Source organism: Elephantulus edwardii, unplaced genomic scaffold (genome assembly GCF_000299155.1).
Source record: "Elephantulus edwardii isolate Elephantulus edwardi_28Jun2011 unplaced genomic scaffold, EleEdw1.0 scaffold00003, whole genome shotgun sequence".
NCBI lineage: Eukaryota > Metazoa > Chordata > Mammalia > Macroscelidea > Macroscelididae > Elephantulus > Elephantulus edwardii.
This window is the reverse complement of record NW_006399753.1, coordinates 13578932-13585608: the sequence shown is the minus strand read 5'-3', so window position 1 is coordinate 13585608 and position 6677 is coordinate 13578932.

Genomic DNA, 6677 nt, shown 5'->3' with positions numbered 1-6677 from the left:
AAAATTAATAGTAATAAAATAATTTAAAAAATAAAAACAAGTGTTCCATGAGACTTGATGATGAGCAGTGGAGCACTGTCTGGCTCTTTGAAGGGAATCCCCTCATGTTTCCAGCACTCAGACACTCAGATTGTAATTGGTGAAACACCGCCTCCTCAAAGCAGAGGCGTCTAATGAATGGAGCAAAGCGTTCTTTATCTTTGGTGCTAAGACTCTACTCAAAATGAAAAGAAACAGTTGCAAGCCCCCATTTATAGTTATGTGGGATGTTGTTTATTGTTGTTGTTGTTGTTAGGTGCCATCTAGTCGTAGACGACGGATAGCGATCCTATGAATGAAAGGCCTGAGCACTGTTCGTACATAGTTTCCGGAGGCAAGTCATTTCAGAAGTGGATGCCGCTCCTGCTTCCAGGCTTGTTTTAATTGGGAAGCTCCAGCAAACACTGTCCACCATGGGTGACCATTACCATGTAGGAAAGAAAAGAAGAGAATTGAGGGTTGTCAAAAATGAAATGAAATGCCTAAAGACCACTACCCTGGACATTACAGCAGAAATGGACTGGACACTGGCTGTTTAGAATCAGATTATCATCTGGTCCACTTGGCTCTCTCTTGCCCCATCCTCATCACCTCTGCCATCCACTGCCTCATTGTAGGAGGCACTGTGCCAATCCATCTTTTTGAGGCTCTTCCTTTCTTTCACTGATTCTCTACTTCCTCTAGCATGAAGTCCTTTTCCAAAACGGATGCCTCCTTTTTAACATGCTCAAGGTATCGTGGACAAAGTTTCACCTTCCTTGCTCCTAAGGAGCTTTCCTCCAGGACAGATTTCTTTGTTCTTTTGGCAGTCCATGAGATGCTCAACACTCTTTGCCAACACCACAGTTCAGAGACATGAGTTATTCTTTGGTCTTCCTGGAGAAGAACCAATACCTTTGAATTATTGTGTTCTCAAAGAATATTGAATATAACATGGATTGCCAGAAGAATGAATACATCCTTTGGGGGGGGGGGGACCAAACCAGCCAGAATGCTGTAGCAAGAATTTTTTAATGTATTTTTGAAATGTTATCAGAAGGGGACCTGACTCTGGAGAAAGACCCGTGATTAGTGAGGGAGGGGGTAAATGACAAAGAGGCTACTCTCAATCAGATAGAGTGATACAATAGCTTCACCAATGGGCTTGAACATGGCAGTGGCTGTGGAGATGGTGTTGTTGTGTACCATCTAGTTGGAACCAAACTATAGCTGAGCCTTTGGTGGGTTTTCAGAGGCGGTTAATGACACAGAAGGAGATTGCCCATCCTTCTCTCGTGGAGTAGCTGGTGGGATTTGAACTGAGTGCCCATGTGATGCAGCTCAGCTTTTTTTACTCCTTGGCCACCAGAGCTTCCTAAAGGTGGTGTGGGACTAAGAAGTGGCTCATTCTGTTGCATGTTGGGTCACTACAAAACGCAACTAACTGGAGAGTACATACCAGCAACAACACAATGGGGGGTTCGTTAGCTAGAAATGCCTGGAATGGGGAGAGGGAAAACCACAGGGTTATAAGGGATATTCATAATATTTCAGAGTATACCAGTCAAGGAAAGATTGGAAGTCAGAGGGATCAGTTCGGTTGTTGCAGAACTCAAAAGAGAGGGATGAACTTATCCTGTAGTGAGAACTGTGAGAATAATAAAGAAACTGGTGAGAGAATCCACCATACCCGATTACTGCACAGACAATGTTGTTAGGGTCCATCAAGTTGAGAACGACCCTATGAACAACAGATCGGAATCCTGTCCTCTCCTGTGTAATCCTGACGCTTCCCGACACACTAGAGCCCATTGTAGCAGTCACCGTGTCAATCCACCTGGTCTAGGGTCTTCTTCTCCTTTGCTGACCCTTTACCTTTCTGAATTATGTCCCTCTGCAAGGATTAGCCGCTTTTAGCAACATGCCCAAAATATGTGAGGTAAAGCCTCATCATCTCTGCCTCCAAAGAGCACTCTGGCTGCACCCTCTCCAAGACAATTAGTTTGTTCTTTGGACAGTCCATGAGACACTCAGTGCTCTTCTCCAACACCACAATTCAAAGGCATCAATTCTTCTTCTGTCATCTTTATTCATTGTCCAGCTCTCAGAGGCACAACAAGTGATCAAAAAGACAATGGCCTTAATCAGGCACACATTAGTCCTCAAACTGACATCATTACTCCTCAATAATTTGTAGAGGTCCCTAACTGTAGACTATCCCAGTGCAAGACATCTCCTGATTTCCTAACTGCTGGTGGCAAGAATGTTAATTGTGGATTCAAGTAAGATGAAGTTGCTGACAGATTCAATCTTTTCTCCATCAATCATGATGTTGCTTGTTGTACATTGGTAAGAATCTTTGCTTTTTGGACATTGAGATTGCAATTTATATTAAAGGCTATATTCTTTGATCTTCTGTAACAAGCGCTTCTAGTCTTCTTCACTTTCAGCAAGCAAGATTGTATCATTTGCATAACACAGGTCATTGATGAGGTTTCCTAATCCTGATGCCACATTCCTCTTCAGAGAGTCCAGCTTTTTGAATGCTGAGCATACAGACTAAATAGGAACGGAGAGAGAATCCAGTCCTGACACACACACTCCCTTTGTTCCCCTCGTGTGACAGCAAGGGAAGACTACATCGCTTCAAGGTTGTATTCTCTCTCCATGGACATTGAGAAGTGGTAAAAAACTTGGGGTTTAAAGACACAGTGACTGGTAAAATCTGTCGAGAGCAGAGGACTAGCGATCACATCATAGATTTACAGAGCACGTTCTTGGTGGACACGGCCTCTGTCTCTGCTCATTCCTCAGGATTTGGTCCTCCCCCCTCTTCTTTCTTAAATACACTCTGTGCCTGAACGAACTCATCAATGTGTTTTGTATCAGCTGATGATCTACACATTGATGACTGCTGAATTGGATTTTCCTAAAAATGCCAGATACCTAGATTCTCTCTACTTCCTGGATCTCAACGGGACTACTCAAAAGCTGGTTCACCTCAGCCAAGGGCATCAAGCTTCCCAATCCTACCTCTATCTTCTTCCAGGGCTCCGTTCTCAGTGAGCAGGCCAGCCAGCCTCCATCCTTGACTCCTACCTCTCCTACCCTCCCGGTTCCTCAGTTGGTGACTGGGTTCATTCTCCTACATGGTTGTTGGGTCCACCCAGTTTTCCTCAGCCATTCCCAAGGCCATCACTCTTGTCTAGACTCTCCCTCTCTTTTTTGCATCAGGCTTCCTTCCTGGTGGGACTTCCTGGTCAACTTCCCTGTTTCCACTATGTCATGTGGAGGTCTTTTCTCTTCAAAGGGACCTGCATTGGTCTTTCTGGGTAAGACAGCTTGTCTTACAGCCTTGCTCCGGAGTCCTCAGTGACTGCTTGCTCTCTTCAGGAACTCCAGAGCTTTCTGTAATGAACCTCTCCTTCTTTGCCTGGTTTGCCTTGTCGCCACTTTCCCCACTGTGATTTTATACTCGTGAACTGAAGCGCTTTCAATTTGCCAAACTCCTTTTCCTCAGGTGCCCCCCTCACCCCTTTGTCACACTGGCCAACTCAGGCCTGACCCTTTGTTTCCACGTTTCAGCTCAGGCTTCACCTCCCCAGGGAAAACTTGGACTCTGCCAAGCAGATGCTTCCCTTTGCACTTCCTCTTCGCTTGGCCCCTCTCCCATCTCCTCCCGCTATCTCAGCGCCCAGCATGTCCATCCATTCATTGGCTGAGCCAGTGCTGGGGACATAATAGTGAGCTCCAGACACATGATTCTAGACCACACGGAAAATGATGACTGCAACTGTTTGCTGTCTGGCTCAATACGCCTTTTCTGAATGAGGGATGAGCTCCTTTTTATGTGCTTCAAGGCTTGGCCTTTGCCCTTGCTGTTCCCTCTGCCTGAAACACAGTCTTCTATTCTTGCTCACCTGGCCAGCTCTCATTGGTTAGAACTGCTGGGAGTTAACCTCCCTCTTGCTCTACCCTCTAATTCTCTCAGATTTCCTGCTTCCACAGTGTCTTTCCCCACCAGAACGACCTGGTTTATTTCCTTACTTGTCTGTTTTCAGAAGAATAAGACCCTGGCCTGTCTGTTTCTGCCCACAGCTCCCAGGTTTGGACAGTGCCTTGCACATAGCAAGAGCTCGATACAGGAACACACTTTACCAAAAAAAGGAAGCAGATGAAGAGAGGGGATGATAGCGGTGGGCATGGAATTATCTCACTATAGACCTGGCACTAAGCAACCACGGATATTACAGGGATAGAATGGAAAGAGGTGATACAGAGACAGTACGGAAGGGGGGAGGGTGTTAACATTGACTTTCAAAGTGAAGAATTTGAGTATTCTCTGTGACAAAGATGTCTGAAAAACTGGTCTCATCACTGTGCTCTTTTCTTGTTCCTCATCATTTCCTTTCTGAATCTTTGTAGGGTTATTTGGGAAACAGTAGTTCCCATGTGGTAAACCAGTGTTCCTTTAAATGTCAACATGGTCTTCAGCTTCATGCTTGCTTGTTTGGTTTTTTTTCTGTCAAAGAGAAGCTGAGAACTGTGGCTAGGAGGGACCCAGTCCTTGGAAAAACACATGATGCTCAGAAAGTTGGTGAAAGAGGAAGCCCTTTAATGAGAAGGATGGATGCAGTGACAGTAAGAATGGACCCACGTCTATCAGAGATGAGGAGGATGGCACAGGGTAGGAAGAGGTTCACGTTTGTTTTCAGGGTTCAGTGAGTTGTGATCAGCTTGACAGCACCTAATGACAAGGACTTTTAATTTTAAAGCAGCAACTTTCCTCTGGTTAACTCTAAGTTTACTATCTCTTTAAATACATTTATTTCTTCCCAGGTGACAATCCTGCATGCACCCAGCTATACACCTAAAATCATGTCTCCTGGGATTTCCTTGACTATTCATGAAAGTTACTTTGGGCTGGTAGAATCTGTTTTCTTTTTGATTTTCACTTTTGTATTTTTCTTCATAATTTATTATTATTTTTAATAATATGCATGCACTGTAAAATGCTAGAAAGTAATTTTAAAAAAAACAGAAACAGATGTGCTAAAAATGTAATAAAAGCAAGGATTTTAGGCTATTTTTTTTCTTGAAAAAATATTTTAAGTTTTTTTAAAAAAAATTCCGAATTGTAAGATTACTATCAAAAGTTCAGGGATGGTAAACTGAAGTCAAGGTCAAGGTTGAGTCTTCGGTTGAGAAGCAGCCTTAAGCAGAAACACCTAGCAAGTGGGGCTGAGCAGAGGCAGGGTCTAGGGAAGTGGTCTAGGAAGGAGGACCGAACATTGGAAGCTGACTTCTCCTGGCTCCTCACCCACCAGGGAATCTGATCTCCGCTCCCTCACAGAGCTCCGGGCCCTGGGAAAAAGGTTTAAGCAGAGATACTATCAAGTGCTCCCTGCACCTTCTGCATCCTACGGTTTTACCATCAACTTCTCCCTCTCCCTTACAAGGTAAATTACCGCTGCAGCCAGGAGACCTGCCCAGCCCCCCTGCAAGGAGCCAGGCACCAAACAGGTGCTCCATGAATCTAAATGAATATGCGAGACAGGCGGCCTCTGTATTGGCAGACACCTATGCATACTGCGCAGAAGCCATCAGAAGAGAAGTTGGAGATGATTCTGGAGAGCTGGCGACAGAGAGGCTCCGGGAGGGACCGCAGGGCCACTGCGTCGGGGACTTAGGAGCGGCCTTTGCCTCCCCAGACTCTTTATTACGGAAGGCATCATTTGTGCGCCCAACTTGTACTGCCTGTGGCCTCCTTCCAGGATCTTCACTAACGCATCTTCACCCCCATTGTTTGGCCAGGATCCCCTCCTAAATGCTTAATAATTGTGGGTTAAATTGTGGAGAGACAGTTCCCTTGCATCGCTCGTGGTCTCAGCTTGTGCAATGACAGAGCGCACGCGGAGTCCGTGGTCCTCCTCGCTGTGCGCGGACACACTCCCTGGGCATTCCAACAGCAAGTGTCACACATGGCGAAGGTCACCTCGTCCTGGAATGGAGGCAAAAGAGCGGACGTTTGTCAGCCTCAGCGCCAGCTAAAAGCAGGAGACGTCGGAGGAGGCGGAAAGGCCGGCGCGCCCTTCTCCCGGGCCGGTGGATGCAGGGTGGTACCCAGGGGGCCGCTTGGCTTGCCGGGGACAGTCTTCGCCTGTCAGAGGTCAGCGGGGAGGAGCGCTCCCATCTCTTCACCTCCAGTTTCTTCAATTTCACCAAACTTGTTTTCCTCGCCTGGAAAGTGGGCCAGCAGAGGCCAGCAGGATCCAGGAGTGGATTCGGAGGAGAGCAGGGTCCGGAGCAAGCTGCGCACGCGGGTGGGCATCTCGGGGCTCTGGCTGGGGGTCATATGGACGTCTCGGTGCGGGGCACGGCCTCCCCACGCCATCTGCGCCCGCGGTGGCAGTGGCCACTCTCCCGCCCGCCCCGCCTCTGAGCTGCCCTCCCCGGCTCGGTGGTTGGCTCTACCGGGCGCTCGGGGACCTGCTCCTGGGGAGACCAGGCTGGACGCGCGGGGACTGGGACACACGCGGGGACCGGGACACACGCGGGGTTCAGGGCGCATGCGGGGATCTCGGGACGCACGCGGGGACCGGGACGCACATGGTGTCCAGGACACACGCAGGGACCAGGACGCACGCGGGGACCGGGAC